The 19656-nt window shown below is 42.5% G+C and overlaps 1 protein-coding gene and 1 long non-coding RNA gene across 11 annotated transcripts in view; both read right to left on the bottom strand.

Annotated features, from left to right (window-relative positions):
• PLEKHA1 (pleckstrin homology domain containing A1) overlaps positions 1-10005 on the bottom strand; it is a 37198-nt gene extending 27193 nt beyond the window's left edge. For all 10 annotated transcript variants that reach the window (XM_071749603.1, XM_071749608.1, XM_071749606.1 and 7 more), the window contains exon 1: positions 9786-10005. The gene's annotated coding sequence lies outside the window, so the exon portion shown is untranslated. The remainder of the gene's footprint in view (positions 1-9785) is intronic.
• A 5170-nt stretch (positions 10006-15175) lies between these two features.
• LOC139798067 (uncharacterized) lies at positions 15176-18431 on the bottom strand. Its single transcript, XR_011726702.1, has 3 exons — positions 18192-18431; positions 17901-18056; positions 15176-15295 (listed from the first exon to the last, which is right to left on the bottom strand). It is a non-coding gene; the product is annotated as an uncharacterized lncRNA (long non-coding RNA).
• Between the last annotated feature and the right edge of the window lie 1225 nt (positions 18432-19656).

The following is a 19656-nucleotide window of genomic DNA, read 5'->3' as shown; positions in this document are numbered from 1 at the left end:
TCCAGCAGCTGGAGAGATGACTTTGGTACAATTCTGATGACAACCGAAGATAATTTAGGATTGACTGCTTTAACATGACCTGCTGAGCTTTTCTGTTTCCCAAAGATCCTTCACTGATTTGATTTTGCTCTGGGGGGCACATCAGACATCGCATGCTTTTGGTTAAGAGACAGCACGACTTTTGATTTGCTAGAATAGTGTGAAAAAGCAACATTTTAAACTATTTCTGCCAATGAGAACGTCTATGAATGAGAACTGGAAGTCTCCAGGATATGCTCTAAATTTAGATTCTCTCTCTAAAGCAGTCAAGAAGGACAAAAGCAGCTGCTGAAGGCCAATATTCACCTGGAAGAGAATTCCTAAGCATACAGAGTTAATTTTAAAAACAAAACAAAAACAACTTGAAAGCACCAGTAGCACTGACCTCTCCTATTCCTCATCAAACTGTGAGGCAAACCACACAATCCAACTCCTAACCTGGCCACAAGATAGAAAAATCATCATTTACATTGATGAATCATTTAACAAAACCAGCAGTCCCATGGGGCACTGAAGTCCTTACTCAGTCACCATTCTGCCTTCAGAACCCACCTGATCTACTGTTTTCCAGAAAGAATTGTTACGTCAGGGTAAGCCAACTATTCCCCCTTCCCCTGTGTAGCTCAGCAAGCCAAATTACTGGCATTTTATTCCATGCTATTTACTACCTAAACACAACAGCATTAATCAGGGGGGAACACCCACATATAACCAACACGTATTAAAATACACATTTGACAACAGGAATGCCTCAAAGCATACAGCTTAATAAACCTTCTTTTACTCCAGTAAAACCTACAGGCCCCAGAGATAAAGCATTTTTTACAGCCACTTCAAGGCTCCTTCCAGCTCCGATCTCTGCTCACCAGAAAGCTGCAATCATTCCCCACGGAGAAGGACATCAGTCCATCCACAACCGCTTCATCTCCAGGCTAAACTGCAGGAATGTCACCCTTGTCTATGTACAAATTTCAGTCTGTTTTAGGGGAAGACACAGTTCTAAGGAAACTATTCCAAAGTTCCCTGAATCCATCTTCCACTGGTCTGTTCCAAATACTGACCTGCAAGTTGCACAGTGGAACAAACTGGCGCTCCCTCAAAAACTTTTGCAGGAATTGTTAGAATTGATGTTTCTCTCCCAGTTTAACTGCTTTCCTCCATCTTAAGGTGTTTGCAGTAGCAGCCAAATGCTTTGGGATATGATGAAATGAGGAAATGCACTGCACAGGATGTCAAATCCCTCTCTATCACTAATCTCTTAAGGCAGCCAAAATGAAAAATAAACCCTAAAGTATTAATGGTTTTTGCCTGGCTAAAACAAGTATTTCAACTGTCCATTAAATGCACAGAGCTGATGCAAATAAAAGGAAGCACCTTGTGAAATGAGGCCATTATAAGACACTCCTGAAATTTATCTATTAATACCTTCTGAGTGATAGCTAGCCTAGAAAGGAATAAAGTAAAACAATGAAGTTAAAAGATAGTGAAAGAGTATGTTCATTAAAGCAGCCTTTACAACAGTCATAAGTATGGTTTTCATCTGTTCCTATTCAGTTCAGGCAATACAAAATCACTCAGAATGAGATATAACTAGAGATCAGCACAACAGAGGAAAATAAAACAGTCAAACTAATTCACTTTGACTTATACAATCTTCAAAACAATTTTTAAAAGCTTATTAATGTCAGTTACATTCTAGTTAAAATTCTTAATAAGCTAATTATTATTTATCATTTTTAATATTATTATGAGCCTTTTCAAAATTTTCAGTATGCAAATTTCCAAGTGTGACAAATAAGGTCCTTGTTCTTGAAAATGTTTATGTTCATTAGTCCAGAAATTCTTCCATTCATGACAACTAAACCAAATTAAAAATTAATCAGGGAGTAAGCACATTAGTTATTAGGATTACTTGCTAATACTAGTTACTCATTAGTAACATAACTGTTTAATTTCAATTGCTAGCCATCTAGGCCAACCACTCCTGAGAACTCAGCTTCCACCCACTGCCAGCTATCCCAATTTCAGCCCAAGTTTGTCTTCAAATATGAAAGGGAAAGAGTTCCAAGAGTATCCCAACAAAGCACAAAGACTATCTGCATCAAACTACAAATCCTTATGAAGCTTATTTGACCAGAGGAATTTCAGTAAGAAAAGGTGAGGTTGGGAAAAAAAAAAAAAAAAAAAAAAAGCCCACACACAAAAAACTCCAACCCTAAGTTTGCCCCTTTTGAACCAGGGTTGGTGATTTTCCCTCTGAATCCTGAGTACAAACTCACCAGCAGAAACAAACACAGATCATCTTCCCGTAAAGTATGAAAAAAAATGAAAGGTCAGATGGTTAGGAAATTAGCAAGTTGAAAAGGTTTTCCTCAGTTTCCAGAGTACCTTATATTGCTGAACAAACAGCACGTAGATAAGAAGGTGTAAGATTAATTTTGAAAGCATACTCTGGAAAAAAATCTGCCTTAGTAGCACCAAAATCTGCTGAAAACATTGGGCAGAAGCCAAACAGAGGGAAACTTATGAGAATGTTGCAGAGTACAAAATTACCTTTTACATACAGACTCAAAGGCAAGTTCCAAATTTAAATGCAAGAACATCACAGTCAGACTAATTCCCTTAAGATGTACATATTTAAAACACTCTAAAGCCATCTCTGAAGAGCTGAACACCTGCAAATTGTGATTTCACATATCTGCTAGCACTGCACAGACCAGGCCATCTCAACACAAACTTTTAACAATTTTTTTTTTTCTACACTGAGCTCAGAACAAAGCAAGCAAACTTTTTTTTAATGTTTGTAACCAAAATGTGGTGTCTAACAAGGACTGTAAAGAAGTGATTTTTCAATGATGTTTCAATTCATTTAAAGTGTCAAATAATGAAAAGAACGTTTAGCAGAATATTTGGTTTGACCTTTTTTAAGGATGTAGAAGGATTTAATGAAACCAAAACACAGAGCAAGGCACTGATGATCAAATTTGATCTAATTTAACAAATTCAATGCAGAACAAGAAGCCACAATTTCACCTACATTAACACATGTGAAGGAAAAAAATGTTGCCATTAAAATTTAAAATTTCTGTGTTATTTTAATATTGTGGGACATAATGGCACGGACCACATTCAGCTCTTTGCATAAGCCACTGTGCAAGCCAAAATTCCCACTACTGTGAGGACCAGATGTCTCCTTCAGAATCTATCTCACTTATCTGTCATATTAGTACTACAGAAGGATTCACAGAGATTAGGACTAATCTCAGAGCTCTCCAGAAAGTGCAAGTTTAATGAAAGTTCTTTAGGAAGAATAAGGCTTTGTCTGTCTCCTGTAAGTGAAGCAGTACTCATTTACAGAACGTGTGCCAGCTCCTGTTTACCATGGTGGGAGGAGAAAATTAAACTCCCATTGAATAATAAGGTTTTGAAGTCATTACCTTCCCCTCCCCATTTTTTTGTGTTTGTTAAATTAAGAAAATAAAATCCCACTCTGTGATATTAATAAGAAAGTCTCACCTTCCATGGGGAAATAAATTAATACTTTATATAAGTTTATCTGCTATGGTAGGTTTGGTAGCATGGTGCCAGCACACTGATGCTTCACTTGACAAACATACCTCACTCTAACCTCTCACACAATTCACTTCCAGCAGCCTTCCTCCTTGGCAGCAACTTGTGAGGCCCAAGGAGTTGTCCTCAAACCAGGTTCAGCTTCTGTCTTGGTTGCTGACCTTCTTCCCTGCCTTTCTTCTTCTTTGTGCAGTGACACAAACACCAGATTACTGCACAGCTGTTGACACTGGTGGTTCCCAAAGTGTAAATTACGATGCCCTGTGGAGAGAAACCATGCTCCACCTACAGAGTAATCCCAAAGCTACCAGGAAGTCATCAGGCTCCTGGGCCTTTGCAGGATGGAAATGCTCCAGAAGAATCACAAATCCTGTGTATGTGCAATAACATGCCTGGAAATCCTGAGCTGTATGCAACAGACTGGTTTGCAAACACCCAGCTGTAGCCTTCCCCTGAAGATGGGAATAAATGGACCTAAGAAATCTTGCTCCTCCACCCAAAAATCAGGGCACCAGCATGAATTAGTAAACCAGCATAAGTAATTTACAGCACCTACAGTGAACTTGATTTAAGGGAAAAAAACAAAAAAGGGGGAGAGAAAAGTTAATGAGAAAAAAATCTAATAAAGGCAAGAACACTTCTGAAGCCAGGTCTTGCTTTAAACACTGCTACCTAACTTTGCAGGACTAGTGCACATACAGGCACCAACCCTGCTAGCTACAGAAATAACTCATCAGCTGAATTATTAGTAAAGCCTAAGTTTTCATTTGTTATTACAAGCCTCCCTAAAGAGTTCACCAATCTATTTAACAACACCTTTTGAAGTGCAGTTTTAAGAGGACTTCTCACTCTTACAACAAACCTGACATGTAACTGTTCAGCCTTAACAAGAGAACACTTAATTAAGTCACTAGTCTAGACAAGTTCAAACACATTTTCTTGGACATGGGATGTAAATGTGGTGGGTACCAAAGCACCCATGGAAAGCACACACATCAAAACAATTCCATGTTAAACTAATGCATTTATCACCTATCTGTCAGTATAGAGACAGTTCCTGGGAGTGTTGACTCTCCACAATGAAAACATGTTTGCAAAGCTTGGTAATTGCTGTCTCGTCTACATTTTCAGTTTACAGCATGACAACACCAGCTTATAATTCACCAGAAAAATTTTAAATCCAAAATACTTTTTGCTCTGTGAACTTACTAAAGCCACTTACTCTTTAGAGGTGGCTGCAAATTGTCTTGCCCCTTGGGGCAGATGGGAGACAGCTTTTCCATCTTTTCTCAAGCTTTCACATGAAAGGTCAATACACTGGTCTGAATTGAAGACATTCTGCCTATCATGCCAGCAGAACAAATGAACAGAATTGATAGCTAAAACATTTCGATGCAATGGTTAACCATAATAAAAAACATTTTCCAAAGGAAACAGCAGTGGAGAGAGGAATGGAGACAGCTTTGCTATTGTTCCCTGTGTGGCTGAATCATAATAGAAAATATTTGCCAGGTTCATTCAGGTATTTTAAGCCCTGCTTTCATACTTTGTTAAACAAAGCAATGCTGTGCTCCTGAAACTTTTTAAATACTTGCCTTGTCTGTTTCTAACTGATCCTAGTGATTCCCAATCAAAGCTTTCCCCCTGCCACCCTCCTTATTTTTCTGATTTTATTCCTTCTGCCTGGAGCTTACCCCTCGCTTTTCACTGGGGCAAATCTCTTCACCCTCTGCCACCTGGCACAAGGGAGTTACATGCCCCAAGTTCCCGTTTTGATGTAATGAACACATGAAAACCTGACTGCTGTACCCGTCACACTCGTGGGATGCAGACAACTGCTACTGCCCTGCAGTTTCAGCGGCAGAACGGAGGGACAGAGAAGCAGCTTGTCCCAGGCCACACAAGAAGCTTTGGCAACACAGTGAGCTGAACCTGTTTCCCAGCTCCCAGAGCAGCAACCTCACCATTGAACCACCTTTCTTCTACATAAAATACCTGAAACTATTCAGATTTTCAAGGCAGAGGCATATGTTCAAACCTGAAAACTGTTTAAACTCTTGAATGCCACAAACGTCTACCAGACCTGCAACTCCCTACTCCTGCAGATAACATCTGCTAAAAGTGGCTCATACAGTTCTGCACCAGAAAGCTTAATAAGTTCCTTCTCCAAGATTAAAGAAACACCTACACATTCTAGATGCTTCTGCAAGTCCCTTGAGGGAGAAATTGCTGCTTAGTGCTGAGACAATGAACCAAGCTTCCTTCCTCAACAGCAACAAAACCCTGCTGCTTTACCTAGCACTAACAGGAAAGTGTTATTTATAAAAATCGAACCATATATGAATGTTTATCTAAACGTTTCTCAGAGTCAGACTACAGGACCTGTCAAGATTACATTAGGCTTACAAATCTTCCAAGGGATCAGTGTAAGAGTAGGAAAAAAATTTTGAAACAGCTCAGCCAGATCTCCCACTGCAATTAATTTCTGCCCTTCTGTGCATTCAAGTGTAACTTCAAAACCTGAATTTGAACTGCACTTGTTACTCCCACTTCTTCAGTAGGTGATTTTTATAAGCAGCTACACTTCTCTGTCAGTTAAGTATCAACATTCTAGTGAGCTTGTTTCATGTATAATTTTATAAAGCACCGAGAGCAATTTTTGTCTTGTTGCATTTAGGCTCAAAACCAAAAGAATACCTGCACCGGTTGTTTTAATTCCTGTATTGTTTGGGGTTTTTTTCCTGGTGGCACCTACAGCAGTTGCTCCATCTTGTAAAAAAGTTCATGCTAAAGCCAGTTACTTCAGTGCCACAACATGGGAATTCAGTTAAGTTTAAACCCTGTATTTTCATACAATTACACAGCTGCACAAAGGTTTATTTGGCTTCAAACCCCTGAAAGTATTTTCTAAGAATGTTTCTATTGTTCATAATTATCAGGGAAAAACAAAATCTTGCAAGAAAGACACAAGCTCTTGTATCATAAGCAATTGTTAGGGCAAACACTGAGGTACAGCTGGATTCAAGGAAGCATAATCCATGGCATCCAAGAAAACTTCTCACCTCTGCACTCACTTCCCAGCGAGTTTGCTGCATTTTGAAATTACTACATTTACAATAACTGTCAACTTAAATAAGTAGGAACATTTAGTAAGAGGCATTGATGGAATTCTGATTCTACTACTAAAATAGATTAAGAATTTTGCAGGCCTGGCAGTCTGGGCTATGTCCAACACTACCAGAGACTGTTGCAAGAGATCTGTTCACATTTCAGTAATGTCCTCAACTTCTTTCTAGTCTGTTCCAGTCAATAAAACCTGACTTTCACACTTCCTCTCTTCTACACTAACTTTCTGCCATGCAGCCTTTATTACTTTCGCTGCCATAGCTCGTCTACTGAAATAAGCCACAGCTACCTGGAAAAACCAAGGCCTTTTCCTGCATTCAGTTCTTTTCCCCATACACAACATGACTTCCCTACTCCCCACGTGTGTATCTGTCTTCTGTCACTCACCACTCTCGAGGAAGAATAAATACAGGGGGACAGGAGGAGGAGGAAAGACATTAAGATGCTTCCTATGTTCTTCATATTCTTCTCATAATTCTTCATATTCTTCTTCATAATTCTTCTCTATTCTCTAATTTTTATGAAAGCATCTGCTCCTCTGAAACATTTAAACTCAGCAATATACCTGTCAGTGACCTCCTGTGCCTATTTTTCTTTATTCCCACTCTAGAAATGTACAGCTGGACAATAGAACATAAAGACAACTGTGGCTATAAAAACACAAAAACAGCTTAAGAAAGTAGATTTCATCTTTACAACTAACTAAAAATTAAATTTTCTACATTAACAAACTAAAACTGCAATGCTTAATAACTGCAGAAAAGAACACAAGAGAGACACACAAAGTTTTACATTTTATGCAAAGCTGTCTCCAGCAGTCTCATATTCAGGGATATCCAGGATACACAAAACTCTCATGGATTACCTCTTTAATTAATCACTTTATGCAGCATCAGTGCTTATTTATTCCTGAATTAAAAATGCTTGCCTCCAAAGAACAACCAGGCCAAGAACCTCTCTCTGCTGTTAAAATATTTTAGCCCACTTTTAACACTTACTCATGAGACAAACAGGAAAACAGCCCTTGTGCACTTCTCTGCTTTACATACCTGACAGTTTTATGTATTGTTACTTGCATGACTCTCAAAAATACCAACCAGAAGTAGGAGATAAGGCTACAGGGACCTAAAAGGCAAGTGCACTGTTCCAAAGCCACTGGAATGGAATGCAGCAAAGTGATCTGTGAATTCATCCACCTCATGAGAAGAGGTGATAAAACTTAAAGAAAACTTCCTATACAAAACTGGATGTATAGACCTTCTCAGGGACTACTTAATTTGCTTTTAATTTGGACCTATAACTCTGAAATAAACTGATACAAGGCTTCATCAAACTTGAACTACCTTCAAATCAAAAATATTTTTAAAATCCCATCCTTAAAAGTGCAGTATGGCAAATTCATTAAGACAGAGTTAACATTACAGAGCAACCACCCAAAGCTGCCATGCCCAGCTCCATCTCCGTGCAGATGGTGCTTGTGCTGCATCCTAAGGAACACAGCCCAAAAGTATAAAAAAGGAAGTGGTCAAATCAAAGACAAAAAAACAAACAAACGTTGCTGGATTCAACTGGGAGAAGCTATTCCTAGCACCTCAGAGGCCCAAACTGTATGATCAAGAATAGCTCTGCCTTCTAGTGTCACATACAGCACTGGGTAACAGGAAGAGAAGAGAAAATGTCTGTTTTGTGGCATTATAGTCCCTTCTAGTGTCAGAAGGCAACAAAAAAGCTGATACCAGTCAGGCTGCTTACATGCAAGGGTGTCTAGAAGTCTCTAAAAAGTACTATGCTTTTGTGAGGAGGAGAAGCATACAGAAGTCTAGCTCATACAAATCTAAACAAAAAAAAGAAAGTGTCCCTCTCAGCTCTGCAACATCATTTTGCTCATGCCTAATTCATAATGCTCAGCCTAACAAATTAATAACTGTTCCCATACATGAAAAGGAACAGTTCTTTATGCTTGTTAATAAAGTAACACAGGACACTGATAAGTGAAAATTAGACTTTGTTTTTAAAAAAGAAGGCCACAAAACAGGAGTCTGTTCCCTAAACAGTAATGATTGTCCTCGTGATAACACTGCAAATATTTTATGCAGTAATACAATGATTATGCATCAGCTACACCTCAGAAAACTGCACAATGCATGCAGCATTGAAATCTGTGTTAATGTAGTAGCACGTTGGGAATTTTACATGTGCTAAAACCTACAAATCTGACAGCATGAGTTACAGTTTAACATTCATTTATAGTCGAGTTACTCATTTAAAGACACTTTGCTCCAGTAAATAACCAGCCCGGGTTAAAACTAAGCCAGAACACAACTCCCAGGCGCAGGCTTGCACTGCCAGCTTTCCCAAAAAATGCCCTCTATCAGAACCTTTGGAAGTTACAAGCAAACTAGCCCAAACTCCGTCTTGGGTGTCCCAATCGTAGGCAGCTCTGCTGGAAGCTGCAGCTTGAGCAGGGGATGAGCAGGAGGGAGCCAGGCCCGGCTTGGCAGGCGGGCTGCTCCACACCCTCCCCGGCACCATCACTGCTGGGCTCTGCCCAGATAAGATCTTTCCTTCCCAACATGCCTCCAGAGCGAAGTGGAGGAGGAGAAAGGAAGAAAAGAATAACAATAATAATAAATATAGTAAGGGGTAATGAGACCCGTCCTCTCACCCCTGGGGAGGTGACAGAGCCTTTACCGGGAGAATTACGCCACGGTCTCCTCCGCGCTGCCCCGAGGAGAACCACGGCAGAGCCCGCACGCTAAGGCGGCGGCTTTGGAGGGAAAACGAAAAGGGAGACGAAGAAGGAGAGAAGGGAAAGGCACGAAGCGGCTGCGATCGAGGAGCTACACAAAGGCAGAGGCGTCGAGGGAAGACGACACTGCCTGCCCTGCCCGCTCGGACCCGGGGAGAGCACGGAAGGAAGAAGCATCAGCCAGGAGCCCCCCTCGACGGGCCGGGCAGCTCCTCAGCCCCTCAGCTCCTCAACCCCCCAGTTCCTTAGCCCCACAGCCCCTCAGCGCCCCGGCTCCCCCGGCCCCGGCCGAGACACTCACTGGAGTCCAGGGCAGTCCGGGAGTCCCCGTCAGGAGAGAGCCGGGCCGCGCGGGGACCTGCCTCTTCCTCCCGGCCCGGCTTGGTTCGGTTCGGTTCGGTTCAGCGAGCGGCCCTTCCTTCCCCTTCCCGCCTTCTTCTCCCTCCGCAGAAACTTCACCGCCTAAGCCGCCACCGACCGCGGCGACACCGCCGAGGCCCCCACCCCGCTCCGCTCCGCTCCGCTCCGCTCCACCCCGCCTCTGCGCATGCGCTGTAGCTCAGCCCCGGGAGGCACCCCCTGCGGGGCCTTCTGGGAAATGTAGTTCCACCGGGGCCTGCTGCGGCGACGCAAAGCCTGACGGGAGTTGTAGTCCCCGCGGCTGAGGCGAGGAAGCTCCCGCCAGAGTCAGGGGAGGAGGAGCTTCGGTTCATGATAATTCTCCTCGGTTTTGTTTTGTTATAACGTGCAGTTACTTCGATTTTAATATTAAGTTGCCTGGAGAGTCCTTCCGCAGAGGAGGGCTTCACAGTTTGAACGTGTAAGGGTTGTTCCTCTGCACCTCTCACAGGTTTAGTTGGTTCAGGGGCTGCCCCAGAGCTTTTTGAAGCAAGTAACAATTTCCAGTAACGATATCTGACCGATTTTAATGGGAATTACCATCGAAGCGTATCCTCTATTTATACTAAAACACTTGGTGTTTTCCAAAACAGCAAACCAGATTTCTTCTCTAGCTCAAAGCTGTAAAAATAGAAACCACCTGAACTCGGGGGCTGCATGGAAATGCACCTCTGTTTCCAGACAAACCTCACCCGCCATGAGGCCAAACCTGTCCCAGAGCCAGCACCAAACAGGGAAACTTCTCCCTCTCCAGCCCAACCTTTTCAACCTGGACTCCATTCACAGTTATTCATACTTTTTTGAAATCATTTTCCACTGTAGAGCGTGTCCCTCTCATGCTTCGGCCCCACCTTGACATTTCTTGCGCTGACAGAACTGTGACCCTGCTCGTGAAACAATGGCTGGACACGGGCTGCCAGCCCACTGCACGTAGAAGAGCCCTTTTCAGAAGAAAAGATTCCCTTTTCAGAAACAAGATCCTCTTTTCAGAAGGGAGATCCCCTTTTCAAAAAGGAGGTGCCCTTTTCGCAATCAAAAAGCCGTGCAAACCAGAAGCCGTTTCACAACGCATGTGTGGAGGGTGGCAGAGTGAAAACCCTGGCAGTCTCTGGTCTGATACACCTTAACTTTCAAATACTTTGTGATAATAGCACTCAGGAAAAAAAAAAAAACCCAAACCATGATTACATGTAAAAGAGGGAATACATTATACTGGAATCAGTAGCAAACTTGATGTTGTAGTTTATTGTAATTTCCAGACTGCTGCAACCTTCTTTTTGAGATTGCCTAATTCCTCCGTGTTTGCAATTTAGTGAGGAGAAAATCATGTATATAAAGAACTACCTTTGCTTCAGCTGAGAGATAATTTTTTTTTAAATAGCCAGATTCTCTTCATTGCACCTTTCATGGAAGTATATTCCTGAAATAGGCCTGTGGGCAATCAAAAGGCAAAGAGCTCACAGTATGGGATGGAGAAATCAGCTGCCACCAGTATCCATCTCTCTCTGCCCAATGCATTGCTCTGGTCATCTCCTCTCCCCAGACATGCAGACTTCTGTGTGCTTTTAAACTTTCTGTAAACCTTCTATCTTTTATTCCTGTAATGCTGAAGAGAGAACATTTTGTGGATAACCGATATGCTGAAATAAATCAGTTTACAGCTGTGCCTAGGACGTGTATTTTGATCTCTATGCTTGCCATAAATTTGCTAACATCTGGTCAATAATAAAAAGCCTTGAAGTCAGGCACTTTCCTTGAAGTCAGTATCACCAGGCCAGCTTAAAGCAACTTGCAGTCCTGCTCAGTGTTTTTTTATTTGTCAACATTTAATTCAATGAGTACAACTGCAAAGTATCTACAGGGAGTCTCTACACCTTCCTGCAAAACAAACATGAACATTTAAAATAATAACACAGATTTAATTCAAGTGAGCATTGCTCCTGTTAACGTAATCCCTGTGTTTAGTTTTTCCTCTCCCCACTGAATTAGGACTTTTTCCTTCCTACCCCACATGTCAGAGTGAGGACTTCTCCTTCATAGCTTTGCAGATAAACCAGGCTGGCCTTGCACAAGGCTCACAGTATTTAATATCTCCTTTAACCTTTTTATCTGTTTTCACATAATGCTTTTAAAAGATGAGAAGAAGGATGAAGGGCAAACATTTTTTTTTCCCCACGTGCATTACACAAACAGTGCAGGTGAGCCCAACAGAATTTGTCTCCACACTAAACCAGTTATCAATAAACATAACATAAACATAACTGCAGTCCTGTAATGCCTCTATTTAAAGCAGAACTTCCCTTCAGTAGGAAGCTGTTCCAGTGTTATGATACTGGACTTGTACACAGGCTACTTAAAGCTGAGCTGAGCTCACCAGCCTGGAGGAAATTCAGCACCTTCAGTGTTCCTTGTGTCACATCTAAAAGATAATGTGGTGGCAAACTTCAGATCTGAAGGGATACTTTGCCAGCAGGTATTCCCAAGGGATAGCCTTTTACTTCTGCAAAACAGGTGTGCCAAGATTAGGACAGAATCTATTTTTTACTTACTATGCAATTTTTAGACATTTTCAAGAATAAAGCCATGCACTGCCACTGACTTCAATTCAGTAGTTGGCTCAAGGCCCTGTATATTCCAGCAGAATTATGAGACAGGCACTTATTTCCTCTCTAGTTGTCTCTATTCATAGTTTTCAAAAGCTGGCAGGTATTCTCACAACACTCTTCATGCCTCAGAAAAAAAAAATATTGGCAGGTCCCTTTTGTACTCATCCTTTACTGAGGAGCCGCTTGTGATTCTCATCACTGAAACAGGAAGAGAGCTTAGACCTCATTTCCTACTGGGATCCTACTTACTCAAAATACAGTCTATAATAAATAACATTTAGTGGGAGACCTGTGGCAATATGCACATTTATGAGCAAGTGTTTATTTCACAAGGTGTAGAAACTCCTGGTAGAACGTCCATGTGTAAGAATAATACCAAAGGAGTCATATATGTGTGTGTGTATATATAGATATATACCTATGCAAATATACAGATATAAATGGGCATAATACATATATACCCTGTGTATATATATATATGCATATGAATGCTAGCAGTGAAGCAGAAATATTCAACAATTCAAAAGTATCCCCATTCTTAAATTTTCTAACTGTATTTTCATGATGGGTAATTTTATCCAGCAACAGAAGTTCAGCAGCATTAGACATACACAGAAATAAAGAACTATGAACAAAACCTCACTTCATTGCTCCAGAGAAACTCATTTTGCCTTGGACAAAACGTTTTTGTTAAAACTAACTTGTTATGTTACAGTGGGAAACAGGAAAAAGCCTGGCCAGTGATTTAGTAATGCTTTCACTCTGTTCTTTTATTTTTTCATGGGCTCAATATTGCAAATTCCATCCCCAGGCAGAATACCTCCTGTGCAGTGTTTTAAGAGGGATGGCACTGGGCTCAATGGGGCTGCTTTTCTTAGGAGATGAGGAGACATCATCACTCTGCTGACACCTTCATTGTTAGCAAGCAAGCCTTTCCATCATTAAACTTTATCCTACATGATGGATTTCTGAGCTTTCTGCAAGGACACAGTATTGGTTAGGTAATATTTAGTACTTACTTGGATCACTTACCATGATGTGGAGGGAGACAAAAGTTCCTGTCAGTATGAGCTGGGGAAGAATCCCCTCAGGGTTGCCAGTTGCTGTGACTTTAAACACATGAGCAAGAGGGACTCTAAGAAATTAGGCTGTCATCTTCACCTCCAGTCATGGCCAGTGTCTGAAGCCTGAGCAGAGAGCAGCACTGGTCCCCAAGCTATCACTAGCTCAGGGGCAGTGAAGGAAAAACACCCTCTCCATCCCTGCAGGTGATTAAATACAGCTCTGCAGAAGGAGGTTTCCCTACAGTCATTGCCTTAAAGCAAAAGAGTGTGTGTGACAGGCACCTTGAGGACAGGGCAAGAGGACAGGGCTCTTCCCTCCACACCTCCCACGGGGAGGAGAGGAGCAGAAGCACTAAAATCCCTGCAGGATAAGCAGGGAGTTTAATTCAAAAACTGCTCTAAAGCCTATTTATAATGTGCATTTTAAAGCCTCTAACCGAGGGACAAAACTTCATCTCTTCTGATGAAAATTATGTTGACAGAGCTTGGAAATTTAATTTCACATGGAGGTAGAATTCATTCAGCTTTAGCTGCCAGTCATCGGGGCTTGATATTAATTTGATATTGAAGTAGAAAAGCACTTTGATGTAACTGCTGTGTATAAGTATGTAGTGATGAAGTAATTTCGGGGCCTTTTGAGTTAAGTACTCCATTTCCCTGAAAGTCATTTTTAATCACTTGGAGCTCGTTAGCACTGGTTTAATATTCCTATGTTGCAGTTGTTTTCCTCACCCCTATGTGCATAGCATTATACTCGTGCTTCTTTTTCTGTCAAACAGAGCATTTGAATTTTCCTTTCATCATTTTAAGATGCAAAGCTTATTACCGAAAAACAAAAAGCCCAAAGCCATTTAATGTGAAGATCCTGTAAAGTGTAGTCTCCCTGCACTACAAAGTTTGAAATGTTTTGGTTTTTTTGTTTTTTTTTTTTTCAGCTGAGGACTACCTCTTTCATTCTCCTCTTAAAAGAGGAGAACTTAATCTTTGTCAGCACAGGGCGTATTCTGCACTGAAATCTATGCAAACCGCCTGGAGGGCTTTCAGTTTACAGGGCTGTTGCAGTCACTTACTCAGCTCCGGTGTTCTGGTTCTGCCTGTGCCTGGGCTCAGCGGTGCCATAAAGCCACCACACAGTGCTCTGGTGCTCTGAGGACAAGCACAAAAGGTCGGGATGCTTTCTGGCAGTGTCACAGAGGTGATGCTGTGCCTTGGGGTGCTAATCCTTCCCCAGGTGCTGGTTAGCAGGATCTGCCTCTTCTCAAGGGTTTGAGGTCTGTGTGTGAAAGAACACAACAAGGTAAACATAGAATCATATAATCATAGAATTGGCTGGGTTGGAAGGGACCTCAGAGATCATCAAGTCCAACCCTTGATCCACTACTGCTGCAGTTCCCAGCCCATGGCACATGAGTGCCACATCCAGGCTCTTTTGAAATATCTCCAGGGATGGAGAATCCACCCCTTCCCTGGGCAGCCCATTCCAATGGCTGAGCACCCTCTCTGTAAAGAAATTCTTTCTAATGTCCAACCTAAACCTCCCCTGGCACAACATGAGGTGGTACTCTAAAAAGTGATACTCTACCAGAGCACACAGAGTGTGAGGGCCAGGCAATAAGAGATGCTATTATATTTATTCAAATTTTTACTCTGCAACATATTATGGGGATAATTTACATTTATATTAGATCACGTAAGTGTGGAGCAAAACAGATGGCTGGAGCTGCTCTCATTTGGATTTTTACCTGGAAAAAATTAAATTTTGCTGTAACAACTCAGGGTGTGTGAGTGACAGCCTGTTAGAGTCCATGATGGGTGGAAGTAAGAAAGCTTTGTTCAGTTCTAGCACAACCCCTCTGCTGCCAGCTACCCATCCAGAAGCCATCATGAACTGATAATTACTGATGGGGAAGAGACCCAAAACCAGAGCCAGCTCCCCTGAGGTGGGGAATGGAGTTTTGCACTGAGAAAGCCGTCCCTGTACCTGAGGCACAGCAAAAAACCCACCAGAGGGCACAGAGGCAATCAAGGTCTCTCTTTCTTGGCCCCCAGAGATGCTTTAGGAGGTAACAATTTTTATCTGGAGCCCTTCTTCTAATCCCTGTCACCATCAGCCAGCACACCCAGAGCTGAGCCTGGGTGAAACTGAACCACTGCTGAAAATTCTTTAACTGCCAATGCACCCAGCACCTCTCCAGGTACTGCTGTAGCTCATCTGGCTTTTCAGCACTTCCTTTCTCTCCACAGATTTTCCTCTCTTGCTAAAACCAGCTCCACTGGTTGTGGCAATAGCTCCAAGGGGTTGTGTAAACAGAGGCACTGCCAGGTCAGCTGCACCTCTGCTCAGGCACTGGCAGTGCTGGTGTCTCTGCTCCCTGCAATCTGTCATCTTAAAGCAGGCAGATGCTGACAGCCGTTCTCATGCTGCCTTTGCCATCAAGCTACTCTGCTCATCTGGCCAGGATATATCTGAGTTAGCCAGGTGGATTTATATTTCAAGGGTAGAGACTCTCTTTCCATGGAAAGAGGATTGGATTTTTGTTTCTCCTGATATCTGGAATGGAAACATTTCCACAAGGTGCATTGGGATGCCCTGCCCCATTTTAGGATTTTGTATTATTAATCTGTAGATAGCTGGGCTATGAAATGCATCAATCTTTTTTCTATGACTGAATGCAATTCTGCTATTAGTGATGAAAAGAGGACTGCTTCTGTAAATCCTGTTTTGTCATGGAGAAGAGAAAACAGAAATGATTTATCCTTTGGATCATTTGGTAGGCTCATTGTACAACACTTGGTAGGGTCATTCAGAACATTTCAAAGGAACATTAATGACATGGGCCATGTGTCTGACTGGGAATGATTTAACTATTATGAAAATACCTCTGTAGATATTTAATAATGTTTTATGAACCACTAACACAAAGATGAATTAAGATTGGAAAGCAGTAAGGTAGAGATGATGCAGGGGAAAAAGATAAATATTTGATGTCAATTAAGATACATCTCTCTTTTTACAGAGATTAACTGACTCACAGTTTTTTTAAAAGCATCTTTCAGTTTTGTTAGGAGCAATAAGAACCCAACGGTACTATCATCTGGTCCTGTTTCAGTTAATTATTAACCAGCAAAAGTAATCAAAATCCTTAATTAAATTAACATCAAAAGTGTAGCAGCACAGTTCACAGTGGCAGGCTGTGGCCAGATCTGACATTTCTAAGGGGAAGCAGGGTGGGTAATTAGAGCAGCTGCTTTTTGTGGCAGATGCTGGGAGAGAGCAGAGGTGAACCTGTGCTGGGAGCATCCCTGAGCTGTGCTGGGACACAAACCAGCCCCAAGGTAACAGCCTTGCAGGGCTGCCTTGGGTAGTTGCAAGCAATGGCACATTTATCTACCAGCCTCCACAGGCATAAATTGTTTTACAGTTTGAAGGCCAGTGGATAAAAAAGGATTCCCTTGGTAGGGGTTGTGCTGTCATTTATTCTTTTTGCTCCTCTTTCTATTGAGAAACCAGAAACCATCGCTGCCAGAGACAGAGGAATTTCAGAAAAATTGCTTCTCCTGGCTGGGAGCACAACATGGAGCTGGCTCTTCAGTATGCAGGAGTGATGGGAGGGACAGTGAGGGACACCAGTCTGGACTGGTGCCTGCCAGCTGGGGAGGCATCCTCCTCCTTTGAGGTTAGGGAGCAGCCAGTGCACCAACCACCCCTGGCTCCTATGCCCTTCATTTGAGTTGTTTAAATGAGGAGGCTCCTGGGAATGCTAGAAACCAGCAGTTTACTGAGGAATCAAGGGCCAGAGGGCTGCACTGGGAAGCCACTTTAGTCCACAAAATGCAAGAGCTAAGGAAGAACAAAGGACAAAAGGAAAAAGAGGCAGAAATCATGGCTAACAATTACAACCCACTCACACCTCTGCGAGGATTAAACATTAAACTCCCACAAGCTAAGTAAACAACCAAAAAAAAGAAAAAAAAAATACTCCCTCTGAATTCCCCCAAGGCTTTGTCTTCCTAGCAAGGTCTGAACTTGAGAGGGGGTGGGCAGCCACATCTTCCACCCAGCTCCCCTCTGCCCTGGAGGTGCTTTCTACGGCAACCGGGTGTCTGCAACCGGGATGTCTGTCTGAAACAGGGGTGTCTGCAATAGGGGTGTCTGTGGCCGGGATAGCTTCAGCTTGGGGTGCCAAGCACACTGTGCATATATCTCCCATACCATCCCTATAGGCGCAGCACGGTGCCAGAGGCTCTGTCCCTCTGTAGAAGGCTCCACCTTGTCTGCGTGGGTTTTAGCTCAAAGAGGTAAAATGGTCCCTCTTTTTTTTCTACAAAGAAACAATTTGGGTTTACCTCTCCCTGGCTGTTCTAACCCCAGCAGCTTGTCCTCCTCTGGCTTCCTTCCTAGGCAGATCCCAGGCACATGCAGAATGCCCCTAGCCCAGAATTTGGCTTTTGCCACTTATCTCCTCCCTTCTTTGCCAGCGTGACTTCAATTATCCCGACGAACTTCAAAAAGAAGAAAGAAAGTTTAAATCACCCCAGATTACAAAGCAATTTACTTTTACACAACAAGCTTGCCAAAGCAAAGCCCACAAAGGGGGTTCTCTCCTAGGTGGACTCTCAGCCACCCCTTTAACCCACGACAGGGACGGAGCAGCCGCCTTCCCACGCGGCTCCGGTCCCGTCCCCGCAGAAACCCGGCAGCTTCCCTCGGGAATGCATTGCAAACAAGCACGGGCATGCTGGAGAAAGCAGCACGCAAACAAATCTTCCTTTTCAGGGTCCCACAGTGCTCTTGCTTAAAGGAAAACGTGGCTTTCCACCTCCGCTTTGGTCTGCCGCCCGTGTTTGTTTTGCAGGCTGTTCTGGGGTCAGCAGAAGCTGCTGAGATTGTGATTCAGTTTTGGGGTTTTTTTGTTGGTTGTTTTTTTTTTTGTTTGTTTGTTTGTTTTTTGTTTTGTTTTGTTTTGTTTTGTTTTGTTTTTTTCCTGTGGACAGCAGTGAGTCACTGCGAGGAGGTAGGGGTTGGATTACCGGCAGGGAAGGCTTTGAGGTGGTGTGATCCCATAGGCAGAGGTCTGGGGACAGCTGGAGAAAGGAGACTGGAAGTTCCCAGTTGCTGGGAATGAAGACTTTCCCACTAGAGCATCCCCACTGCCATCAGAGCAGAGGTCCAGGAGACAGGTACCCATCAAGGTCTGGAGCTATGGGAAAACCCTGTGAAAGAGCTACAATTCCAAGTCACCAGTTTTAGATGTGTAGAGCAGGGAAGCAGGGATGCCCTGGCTACACACCTGTTCATAATTCAACCCACTTTGTTAAATAGCCACAAAAGATCCAGACACACAAAAGGTCAGATGTGCAAAAAGGATTTCAACTTGCAAAATGTGAAAATGCCCCACTCCTCAAGCTCATCTCTGAGCACCATCAAAGGGAATGAGGCATCTGAAATAAAAATTATATCAATATAACTGCTTATTGCTTCAATGATGTGGCCAAATCCATGTTGTCCTCAGTATCTGTGCCTGGCTGGTATAATGGGACTATTCCTCAGCAGAACCAAAGGTAAGGCTGAGCAATTGCAACTGCTTGAGTTACAAGTTAATTCAGGCACATACAAGGCTAGCTTAAAACATCTAATTTTTTTTTTTTTTTTTTTTTTTTTATATGGGCCTGTTTGCCTGTTTGCAGCTGGGGAATGTGAGTTAGTGAATGACAAGTGGCATAATCAGATCAACTGCTTGAACAAATGTCTGTGCAAATAAGAGTGTTGGATTAAGGGCTCAGTTTTAAGGAGTAAAAATATAGAGCTTGAAAGCAGTTAGAGGGATGAACAGGGGAAAAACAAATGGAAATGGTAAGACAAGAGAGGAAAGGAAGGGAACAGGGAGAAGTTAAAAAGAAAAAAGAAAAGAAAAAAAAATAAAGGAAATTTTGGGCCAGATATAAAACTAGAGGACAGGAAGAAAACAAAAAAACAAATGGAGACTGGGTTGACCCCTTTCAGCTGGTGATGGATGGTGAACTGCAGAAACCTCCCTGAAACGTAAAGCAGTCACTTCAGGTCAGCTCCTCTCAAGAGCCTCGTAAAACCAGCACGACCTTC

The sequence above is a fragment of the Heliangelus exortis genome, chromosome 7 (assembly GCF_036169615.1).
Source record: "Heliangelus exortis chromosome 7, bHelExo1.hap1, whole genome shotgun sequence".
NCBI classification, from domain to species: Eukaryota; Metazoa; Chordata; class Aves; order Apodiformes; family Trochilidae; genus Heliangelus; species Heliangelus exortis.
The sequence above is the reverse complement of the archived record's forward strand: the minus strand, read 5'-3'. Positions and strand labels throughout refer to the sequence as shown.